Source organism: Quercus suber, unplaced genomic scaffold (assembly GCF_002906115.3).
Source record: "Quercus suber isolate HL8 unplaced genomic scaffold, Cork oak 2.0 scaffold_3B, whole genome shotgun sequence".
Classification (NCBI taxonomy): domain Eukaryota; kingdom Viridiplantae; phylum Streptophyta; class Magnoliopsida; order Fagales; family Fagaceae; genus Quercus; species Quercus suber.
The window spans coordinates 2866182-2876988 of record NW_027071805.1 but is presented as its reverse complement, the minus strand read 5'-3'; the positions used below and the strand labels follow the sequence as shown (position 1 = coordinate 2876988).

At 32.7% G+C, this 10807-nt stretch overlaps 1 pseudogene; it reads right to left on the bottom strand.

The window, feature by feature from the left end:
• Nucleotides 1–1611: 1611 nt before the first annotated feature.
• On the bottom strand, nucleotides 1612–10703 carry LOC111996503 (probable LRR receptor-like serine/threonine-protein kinase At1g53440; annotated as a pseudogene).
• Between the last annotated feature and the right edge of the window lie 104 nt (nucleotides 10704–10807).

The following is a 10807-nucleotide window of genomic DNA, read 5'->3' as shown; positions in this document are numbered from 1 at the left end:
TTTTATATTTGTGTGTGTGTGTTTTTTTGGTGATGTTGAAATCAAGTTATTTATTTATTAAATTATAAATATTGTACAAAAAAAAAATTTCTAAGGCCGCCTCACTGAGTTGGCTTCAATTATATCATAACGTCGGCTAAATGGCAAACCAGACCTGTGATGCGAACAATTATAAATAAAAAATAATAATAAAATACTTGACAATGTTGTCATACGAATTATGAGTTATGACAAGTCACGCCAAATTTTCTCCTCAGACCTACCAAATATTCTCCTCAGACCCGCCATTTTCTCCAATCAGACGGAAAACTGAAAAGCACGAAACTCTTATTTCTATATGCGTAGCCAAAAAGCACATGTTTGGGTTTTGTCGTTTTCTTCTCTTTCTTTTCTTTTTCTCCTTGTTTTTTTTTTTTTTTTTTTTCGTCCTTTTCTGTTACCAACTGTATTTTTTTTTTTTTTTCCTTTTTCTTTGGCTTTCTTCTTTCGATTTTGTATTTTTCTGAAACTTCTCATCTGGATTTTTAATTTTTTCGTTCATTTTTTTTTCCATTTTGATTTTTGTGGTTCATCATTTTTTTTATTGCTTTTGTTATTTTTTATTTAACAAGAGCATGATAGTAAATTTAAATAAACTATATTTTTCATCATCTTTTTTTTCTTCTCAACCAAATAAAAATAAAGAAGTTGAAAAAAGAGAGGAGAAAAGTAGAGAGATTTTTTTTTTTTTTTTTTCAGTTGTCAGATTGGAATAATTTTAGGATATAAAATTGGTATAGCTTGAGTATTTTCTCCTCAAACTTACCACTTTTTTTTCCTCCAAATCAGAGAGAAAATTTGAAAGTAACACGAAACTCTTGTTTGTATATGCGTAGACCAAAAAGCACATGTTTGGGTTTTGCTGTTTTCTTCTCTTTCTTCTCCCCATATACCCTCTTTATTTGTCCTTTTCTGAAACCCATCTGTTTCATTTTTTTTTTCTTCGGTTTTCTTCTTTGGATTTTGTCTTTTCCTGATACTTTTCATACCGATATTTTAATTTTTTATGTTCATTTGTTTTTTTTTTATAAGGGCATGCTAGTAAATTTAAACAAACTAAAATCTTCATCCTCTCATTTTTCTTCTCAATCAAACAAATAGGTTGTCCATCCCTCTATTTTTCTACCCTCAACCAAACATGACGAGACAAAAACTAACATCTCTTCTATTGCCCACTTTTTCATCTCTTCTCCATTTTTTATCCTCCTACTTTTCAATATCCTTAACCAAGTGAACCTAATTGTAAGCAGTTTTAGACTATATTGTCTAATGTAAAGTTTTCAATCATCGAGAGGGAACAATTTTAGAAAATACCTTTAGCTTCATCTTAAATAAAATATTTTTCCATTCAAAGCATTGTCTTGGAAGTAAATCCACAAAACTCATAGCTTCTTATCATGAAACTTGCACAGTGCTTGTCACATAAGCTGGAGGCTTAGTTGCTTATATATATTACCTAGGGTCAAGATTGATAGAATAGAGATCCTGGGCTAATGTAGAAGAAGAGCTATTCCATGTTGCATTTGATAACTAAATTGGGCTATGAGGTTCCATTGAGCTTGCTCGTGGGTTCTAACCAAATTGGTCTCTGAAGGCTCCAAAACTCCATTCATGGCCATAAATACTTGGATCCCTAGCCAATTCATCAACAACTGTTTTGCCTTCAAGCATGCTCACTATGGAAGTCATAGTTGGCATAAGCGCTGGTGATGGATTAGTGCATAATAAAGCTACTTTAATCATTCTAAGTACCTCTTCCTTATTGAACTCTAACCCCAATTTTGGATCTACCAACTCCATCAAATTCCCTTTCCGTTGTAAAACAATAGCCTAGGGTGACAAATGAAGAGAGTTAATGGAAGTGAAAAGGGTTTAAAAAAAGGTAATTCATCACAAAAAAAAGAAAAAGAAAAAGGTAATTCATTTTGATGAAAAAAAAACAGTTAGTAAATTAATAAAAGAGTTTCATTTTTAATTATAAATACAATGCAATCAACAAAAGCATTCTTTTTGAAAAATCATGCCTTTGATTTATTTTCCAAATAAAATTTGATTTTTTTCAACATTTAAAAAAAATTTAAAGCTATTTTTTCTTTTTGTGCTTAAAACAAATGGAGGATGGGAGATTTGAACCTACCCAAGTTCTCCTTATGGAGAGAATCAGACAATATTACTCAACTACAAAATGTTGGGGTTGCTTGGTATGGCAACTAAAACACATGTTTTCAATTTTTAAACAACATTACACGTATTTTTACAGATTTTTTCACGTATTTTCATACATGTTTTCAAACAACAAAACATATGTTTTTAAGTGCATGTACCAAACATCCCTTTAAGATTTCATTAACACATCATTTTGATTCCAATGAAGAAAAATTACTTATGCAACTTGAACCATGGAGATGCAAGGAAAAAAAATGCACAATTGGCCAAACTCTGCCTCAATTACATGTTTATTTTCTATTTGTTCTATTTAGACCCTTTAAACCAGATTGTTTAACCTAATATATTAACCAAGTGATTACTTTGATTAATTATTCTGTGAAAGACCTGTAAAATTGCCTCTAAAAACAAAAAAAAAAGAGATTGTTGGAGTGCTTTTTAGGGCACTTCTCTTTTTGGGTAAGTGGTATGGAGCGCCACTTATTTTTTATACAAAAAATAAGAAAAACTAAATACATGACTGAATTGCTCTCTTCATTGATTGAATAAGAAATTACATATTTGGAAAATTGAAAAAATACATGGCTTTTAGTCCTAGTTACAAACTACCAAAAATAAAAAGTAAAGACAAGGCTTAGATTTACTTAACCAAAGACCTTAATCCAGAGGCTAGGTTACGGAATGGGAAGGTAATAGGCACCCATTTTGCCCAGACAGAGTCTGGTTTTCTCAACTTTTGTGACCAATGTACCATTTTATGCATATCATGAATGATATGTTGAACATGTGAATTAAAAACTAAATCACACAAATTTATTTATGATTGAAATATCTTCTTTTGAAAGGATCAGATCTATTTGGTAAAAAAAAAAAAAAAATTGATTTTGATTTGTCAAAATACCAGATCTGTTTTGTAGTATGTAGAAAAAAGTGGTTTTTAGAGATAAAAATTCAGATCTATGTTTATCACATGAAACAAAGTCTTTTGATTTGAAAAAGTATTAGATCTGTTTTATTTTAAAAAACTAAAAAAATTGGTTTTTGATAACAGAAAAATTAAATCTGTTTTTTTATATGTTTTGGAAGAATGAAAAAGATTTTTTTTTTTTTTTTTTTAAGAAGAGAGTTTCACTCATAATTTAAATTCATGCAACATGAATTGAATAAAACAAACACAAACACAATCATGTTTAATCTTTTTCTTTATTTCAAAAATCTGCATGCATTAAAAAATCAGATTTATATCTAAGGAAGATACAAATAAGTTTTTTTGATAAAAATATTCAGATTTGCATCTAATGAAGACACAAACCAATTTTGATTAAGGAAAATTCAGATCTACATCTAAGGAAGATGCAGATCTGTTTTATTTTGAAGAAAAATTCAGATCTACATCTAAGGAAGATGCAGATTTGTTTTATTTTGAAAACAAAGAGTTAATTACATGCAGATCTTTAAAACTAAGAAACAGATTATAGCAACAATAAAGAAATTAAGAACATATTTACATAAACTAAATTAACAAGGTAGGATATGAATATTTGAAACAGTTAAACATACATCATCATGATAAGAGAAGCATAAAAATAAAAGGGTTAGAAAGCAACCTCTTGCATGATCACTTTTCTACTTGAGAGGATGTTTTAGGGTTCAAAGAAACTTATTCAGTTATCTTTGAAACCTGTAAACCCTAGCTTCTACAGAAAATCAAAGGAGATCAGAAAATATGAGCAGTTTGAGAGCCTAAAATGTATGCCTCTCAGAGCGTAAAAAAATGTTGTTGAATTATGAGGTTTAGTCTATATTTATAAAGGCCAAAAGTCTCTAAAAATTAGGCATGGGTGATTAGGATGTGAATCCGAATGCATCCTTTTGTGAAAAGATAGAAAATGGTGTGCTTTATTGTCACCCGAAGGCTGTTGGGCCAAAGCCCAAAAGGTGAAAATTTGGCTCTTTTAAAGTGCCATTCGGCACTCCAAAAGTGCCGAATTGGCCCTTGGACTCCGAACACGCTTTCGTGCTCGGGTGCCGTTTATGCTCCTCTTTTAGGGTTTTTTGGCTGGTCCTTGTATCTAGATGTGTTTTTATCCTCCGCCCATGATTTTTTTTTTAATCTCTTTTATGAATAATTCAAGCTTTTTAAGAACAATTATCTTGTAGATAAATACCCTAAAATAAATCTTGATAAAGTTCTGATTATCCACAATTTTATTGTTATCCAATCATCCATTTTATTCCTATGCACGCAATCTTATTTTAAACACTAATTATTAACCAATCACAGAATTATTTAATTAATTTTAATGCTTTAACCAATCAGAATTAATTTAAATTGATCATGTGTGGTCGACCTTTCCTAGACACAATGCATGTTGATCGTGCAAACTTGATCATGCGATATCTTTCGATTCGATGGTCCGATTTGAAAACCGAAAACACTACTACAACTGTTAGAATCTCAAAATCATTTTTATGATATGCAATGAATGAATTGATGCATGTAATGTAAAGACAAAATGATTCATGTAATGCAAAGACGAAATGATGTATGTAATGCGATTATGATTTGATGATGTAATGCAATTATAATTTTTAGGGTACATGGATGGTCATTCAAGTCATTCGCCTTGATTAAATCATGGATACAAAATTGAGTGTCTACATATTCAAATCTAGGTTAAACACAATTAAATCATATAATGCAAAGCAGCAAAAAATAAATAACACCACGATATGATGACCTAGGAAAACCGATGAAATTAACCTTTTCATGGTAAAAATCTAGGGAGGATTTGACCTAGTTATCCTCAAGATAAAGTAAATCCACTATAAGAGAATTTAAGTTTTTACAATTAGATTTAACCTTAAATTTATTACTACCTCCAATAGTAACTTACTAACACGACCACATGCAACCTCCGAATCCACGGACTTCTTCTCTTCTTAGATTTACATCAACACAAACACCCTTGTGACTTTGAGATCCCACTCAAAGGTTTCAGATCACCATCAGTAATGACCTTGATGCAACAACTATGTTCTACCAACGCTTGATTGTAGATCTTTCTCTGATAGATTCTTGTGTAGTCAGAAGGTATAAAACTTCTCAGATCTCACAAAGAGTAGCACACAAGTCTTCCAAAATTCTGAAAAATGTAGCTAGGGTTTACCTTTTATATGTAGAGAAGTTGGAATGAAACCCTAAACGTTTTCATGGGCTTGAGCCTGATTTAAAAATCTGCAGAATTTCTATTCCTACAATTTTCGATCGGTCGAGCCTAATTTCTCAATCAGTCAAGCAAGGCAGAAACTGTCTTCCTTTTTCTGCAATCAGTTGGATTTGAACCTTGAACCTACACTTTTAATCATTGCCTAATACCTAGACTAGACATGTTTTGTTCTCAGTTTGCCAATACAATAAAAATATGATTCTAAACATTAAAACCTAAATCTTTAGAACCTAACATTTTCCAACTTGAGCCCAGTGAAACATAAAATTGACCTAGTCAAATGGAGTAGTTCCAAAGAAGCTACACAAGTTCATACTATTCACTAAAAATAACATTGTTTCATATAGAACTTGTAAGGTTGAATTTTATCAACCATTTTGTTGGCTTTATTTCGTACCAATTTGCTTGTAATTTAGCACTTAGTAACCCTGTATTTAGGTGGGATTCATGTAAGGGTAGTGTGTGTAAGAGAGTGTAAAGAATTGCTCATCAATGTGCAAAGAACCAGGGACTCACAACTAGGACTCGTGGCTGACTCACGACTTGCAAGATGCCAACTGCAGCACACATGAGAAGTATGCAGGGAAGTGAAGGGTCACGCCAGCTGTCACACTACAAGACAAAAGTCCCAGGTTGGCCAGGCCGTTAGCTCACAACTTGAACTCACGACTTAGACCAGTCGCGAGGCCAAGCCGCCAACTCACCATGTTTAGGAAAAACTGACACTTCGTATTCCAAACACACACTACTATATATAGACCCTTATACCCACGAAATGTAGAGAGCTTCCAAAGAGAATTTTGAGAGAGAAACCCTAGAGAAAAAATAAGATTGCCTCATCCTCAATCTTCACTAAGAGACTCTTCAAATTCCTCTACTCTCTTCCTCTCCATTGATACATCCTTGAGAGGTTCTTGACCAAATTCTTTTCTCATCACACCCACGTCTATGAAAAGGTCTTTTGGTGCTAAGGGAAGCAGTTTGGAAGGGACCAATGATAATTGGTTGATGCTATGGGTTATAGTGGAATTCGGTAAGCTAGAGAAAAAAAAGGTTCAGCGTAACCTCGTTGGAGCAGGAAGCTTGGAGGGCTTAGGTACTTGGGTAGATTAGGCTTAGAAGGTCTATTGCTATTCATGTATCCCAACTACATTTTCTAGTGGATTATTGACTGCTTGGAGGGCAACAGAGAGGTTTTACGCCGAGGGCTTCGGTTTCCTCTTGGATAACACATCGTGTGTTGTCCTTGTGTTTGCATCTCTCTTCCTTTATCTTTGCCTTTTATTTTCCTACTGTGGATGTGATTATAATTGGCTTAGATTGTTTATCAATTCTGTGTTTGGCTTATATTCATGTTTCGCACATTAATTGTTTGATTATAAGCTTGAATTGATAATTTGTAATTTGGGGTCTAAATGTTCAAGGGCGTTTTACACACATATTGAACATTCAGAACTTTTGGTTGTAACTTTCAAAACAAAATGAGAAGGAAGTTTCTTACCCAATCTAGAAGGGATACAAAGTTCTCATTTGGTCGATATTTCATGTTGTTCTTCCTTGCAACAATTTCCAATGCAACAACTCCAAAACTATAAACGTCAGGTTTGTTGGTTAAATAGCCCCATAATGCATATTCTAGTGCCATGTAACCTCTTCAAGACATACATTTACTATGATATTAAGTTCACTAGTATGATCTTATGAACTTTTAAATCTAACAAGGTCAGCATCAACCCATTTTGAACTACCAAATTGTCCAATAAACCGTTACACATTTAATAATGTAATTAATATGACCACCATATAAGTGAGTTTAGTCTTATTAAACTAGAAGTGATAACAAAACAACAAAAGCAAGATTGATAAGTACTAGAGAGATTATGTTTTCTAAGTGGCTAAGTGGATCATTTCTTGTGTAATAGAGAGATAGCAGCTTTTAATGGGAGTTTTATGCCTCCAAAAATTCTTTTGATCCATTTTTAGCCTATTTTGAATCCACTATATGGGATATAAATACCATTGCTTCAGATTAGGATTTGTTATGTTGTTTAGAGAGAAAAACTATACTGCAGCATCTTGTATATTTTCCCTAAAAATAGTGAAATCACTACAACTTTGTGAAAATAGATAAATTGTCAAATCATGTAATTTCTTGTGTGTGCAATTTCCTTTGTGTTTGATATTTTTCTTTCTTTCTTTTGCCTCTTAAAGATCTGCAAATTCATTTATATTCCCAACATTCTATACTTGTTTTAGTGCAGAGATTTCATTGCTACCATATTCTAGTATACTTTTAGGACAACAACACAACACAACACTACTATCTTATAATATTAGAATCTATCCACAATACCTCAAAATCAAGATCTGTAGAGGTGATGAAACAGAAAAGAGGGAAAAAAATAGACTACAAAAGGAAGCATGAAGTAGGAAAAATAAAGGAAGGTAGCTTACATTGTTCCAACAATTCTAGTGCTAATGTGAGTGTTCTCCTCTTCGTCTAGCTTGGCCAAACCAAAGTTAGAGATCTTAGAGTTGAGTTCTTGATCAAGCAACACATTAGTAGATTTGATATCTCTATGAACAATTTTCTGTAAAATTGGCTAATCCTTTGACAAAACGCACTTTACTTGTAATTGGGTAAATCTGGGATGGGTTTAGTACTTCAAGGAACAAGAGTTCAAGTCTAGTATTGAAGCCATGAAAATATGTCCAAGAAACAAGTGAAGAAGTGTTGTTCATTAAATCTTGACAGATAATATCTATCGAGGTTTAATAAGGAATCTTAAAGAAACAGTATCTTTTGAGAATTACGAAATTCATATTTCCAGATCTATTTTTCACGCATATCCAAGTTATTTGTGTAGGGTTTCTTTTCTCACAACCCTACACATATATAAGGATTATTTTAAAGGTCGTCTCACTAGATGCAAAGTGATGCAACTCGATGAAAATTAATTGTGCATGCAAATAGTGATCGGAGATAGAATTTTTCCTAGTTCATCATATTCCTTGTAGAAGCTACTGTGTCTTTGCGCCAAAGGTTTTGTAACCAAAGAGTTTCTTGATCTTCATCATTTGGATGAATTGAAGAACTTTTCAGCCAACATCTTTCTCAAGTTGATGTGTTAGTCATGTACTTGAATCCGTGCATCAATTGGTTAGTCATGTACTGGGAGCCGTGCATTGAAAAGGAGAGATTGTCACTACATCACAAGTCCAATTGGGTATTGGGGTAAGGCTATTGTTTTCCATGTATGCATATACCAACAATAGTTGTTTTCCTTCAACATAACATCCATACAATCTAACAAGGTTAGGATGTTGTAAACTAGATATTATGCCTATTTCATTCACAAATTCATGGCTTCCTTGCTTTGATTTTGATGAAAGTTGCTTAATTGCAATTACGGTACCATCAAATAGAAAACTCTACATCAAGAATAGAAAAAAAATGCATTCTTTAGCTATGTATTACATCTTCTCTCTCTCTCTCTCTCTCTCTCTCTCCCCCCCCCCCCCCTAACGCCAAGGATCAATAAGGAGAATAAAAAGAAAGGATGGAAAAAAGAAAGCTATTGAATACCTTGTAAATTGATCCAAAACCACCATCCCTAATCTTGTTGGTAGCATTGAAGTTATTAGTGGTAGCTTTTATTTGTCTATATGTAAAAAACCGGTTTGTAGATCTAAGCCTTTTAATTCTGTTAAAGGCATTAGGCAAAGATGTCAGATTGGGTCTTATAGTATAACAAGACCAATTTTTTACCAATTAAAAATGCATACCTATTGGCTAGTTTGATGAATCTTAAAAGCTGATCACAACTTTACAATTCTTAAATAGGAGAAGAAAATTAAATGCCTTTGGAAGGCACTATATTATAGTTAAGCACACAAAAGCAGTAAGGGGAGAGAAAAAAGAAAAAAGAAAAATATATGAACAATGATAGACCAAGAATGTATTGACCCCTTGTGATGAATTAATTGATTAATTAGCCAAGTTTATTAATTAATCAAATTAGCAAACAAAATGCGTGGTATTACAAAAAAATCACCAATTAAACTAAGTATGCAGCGGAAAATAAATTGACACGTTGATTTGTTTACAAATGGGGAAAACTTACACGACAAAAACCTCACTGGGTGATTTTAAGGTCACCACTCTTGAGAAACCATTATTATCACAACAAGTGGTTACAAGTAAAGGAATCCCAGTACCTTATACCAACCTACAGTTGAACCCTTACCCCAATACTCAATTGGACTGATTCTGTAGTGACAATCTCTCCTTGTATTGCACGGCTCCCAGTACGTGACTAACTAATTACGCGAATCCCAGTACGCGACTTCAATCACCAACTAGAGAAGGTTGTTGGCTACAAATTTCTTCAATTTATCTACATGATGAAGATCAAAGGCTCTTTGGTTACAAAACCCTACAGTGCACAAACACGGCAGCTTCTTTCACAAGAAAGATGAACTATGGCAAATTTAGTCTCTGGTCACAATTTGCTTGAACAAACTTTGCTTAACACTTGTGCAACTTGTGTCTACCTTTGACGACCCTTAAAATAATCATTTTATATGTGAAAAGAAAGCCCAACATACAATCACAAATTGGATGAAAAACAAATTAGAAATTCTAAATTTCATAAACCTCAACAGATGCCTATCTGTCGAGTTGTTGTTTAGCCACGGGCTTTAGCAGCTCTTCAAGCCTCGATAGATAGCTAGTTGTCGAGCTTTAATGAACATCACTTTCTGCACTTGAATCTTGGATAGACTTGCATGGATTTAACACTTGCACTTGAAATAAGGTTTCTTGAAGTATCAAACACATCCTAGATCTACCCAAATACAAGTAAAGTGCATTTTGTCAAAGGATTAGCCAATTACATAAAATAGTGACATATGTTCCTAACAAGTGAACCACATATGTCCTGACAAACAAGTACAAAAAACCCCCAAGTTTTTAGATTTTTTCCTTTGCTTCTTTCTCAATCACATGTACTATATTGGGAATCAAAAACTAGATGAAAAGGTGAAATATTCCATTCGTTTATCGTAGAACCAATTAAGTATGTCACTTGTCACAAGATCATTTTGCAACTGAAATAAAAATATTAAACAAGCAAACCAAATTTCATGTGACTTTGAGCACAAGTTCAAAGTGAATTCATTCAAAATTTATAATATTTACTATATCAGAAAATTGGTTTATGCAAATCTTTAGACATCACTCAACTACAGTGAAATTAAGTCAACCATGCATTATTCATTTGAAAAAATTATTTTATGCAGACTTTAAAAAAAAATAATTAAAAAAGAAAAGAAAAAAAGAAGAAGCAATGAATATATATATATATATATAT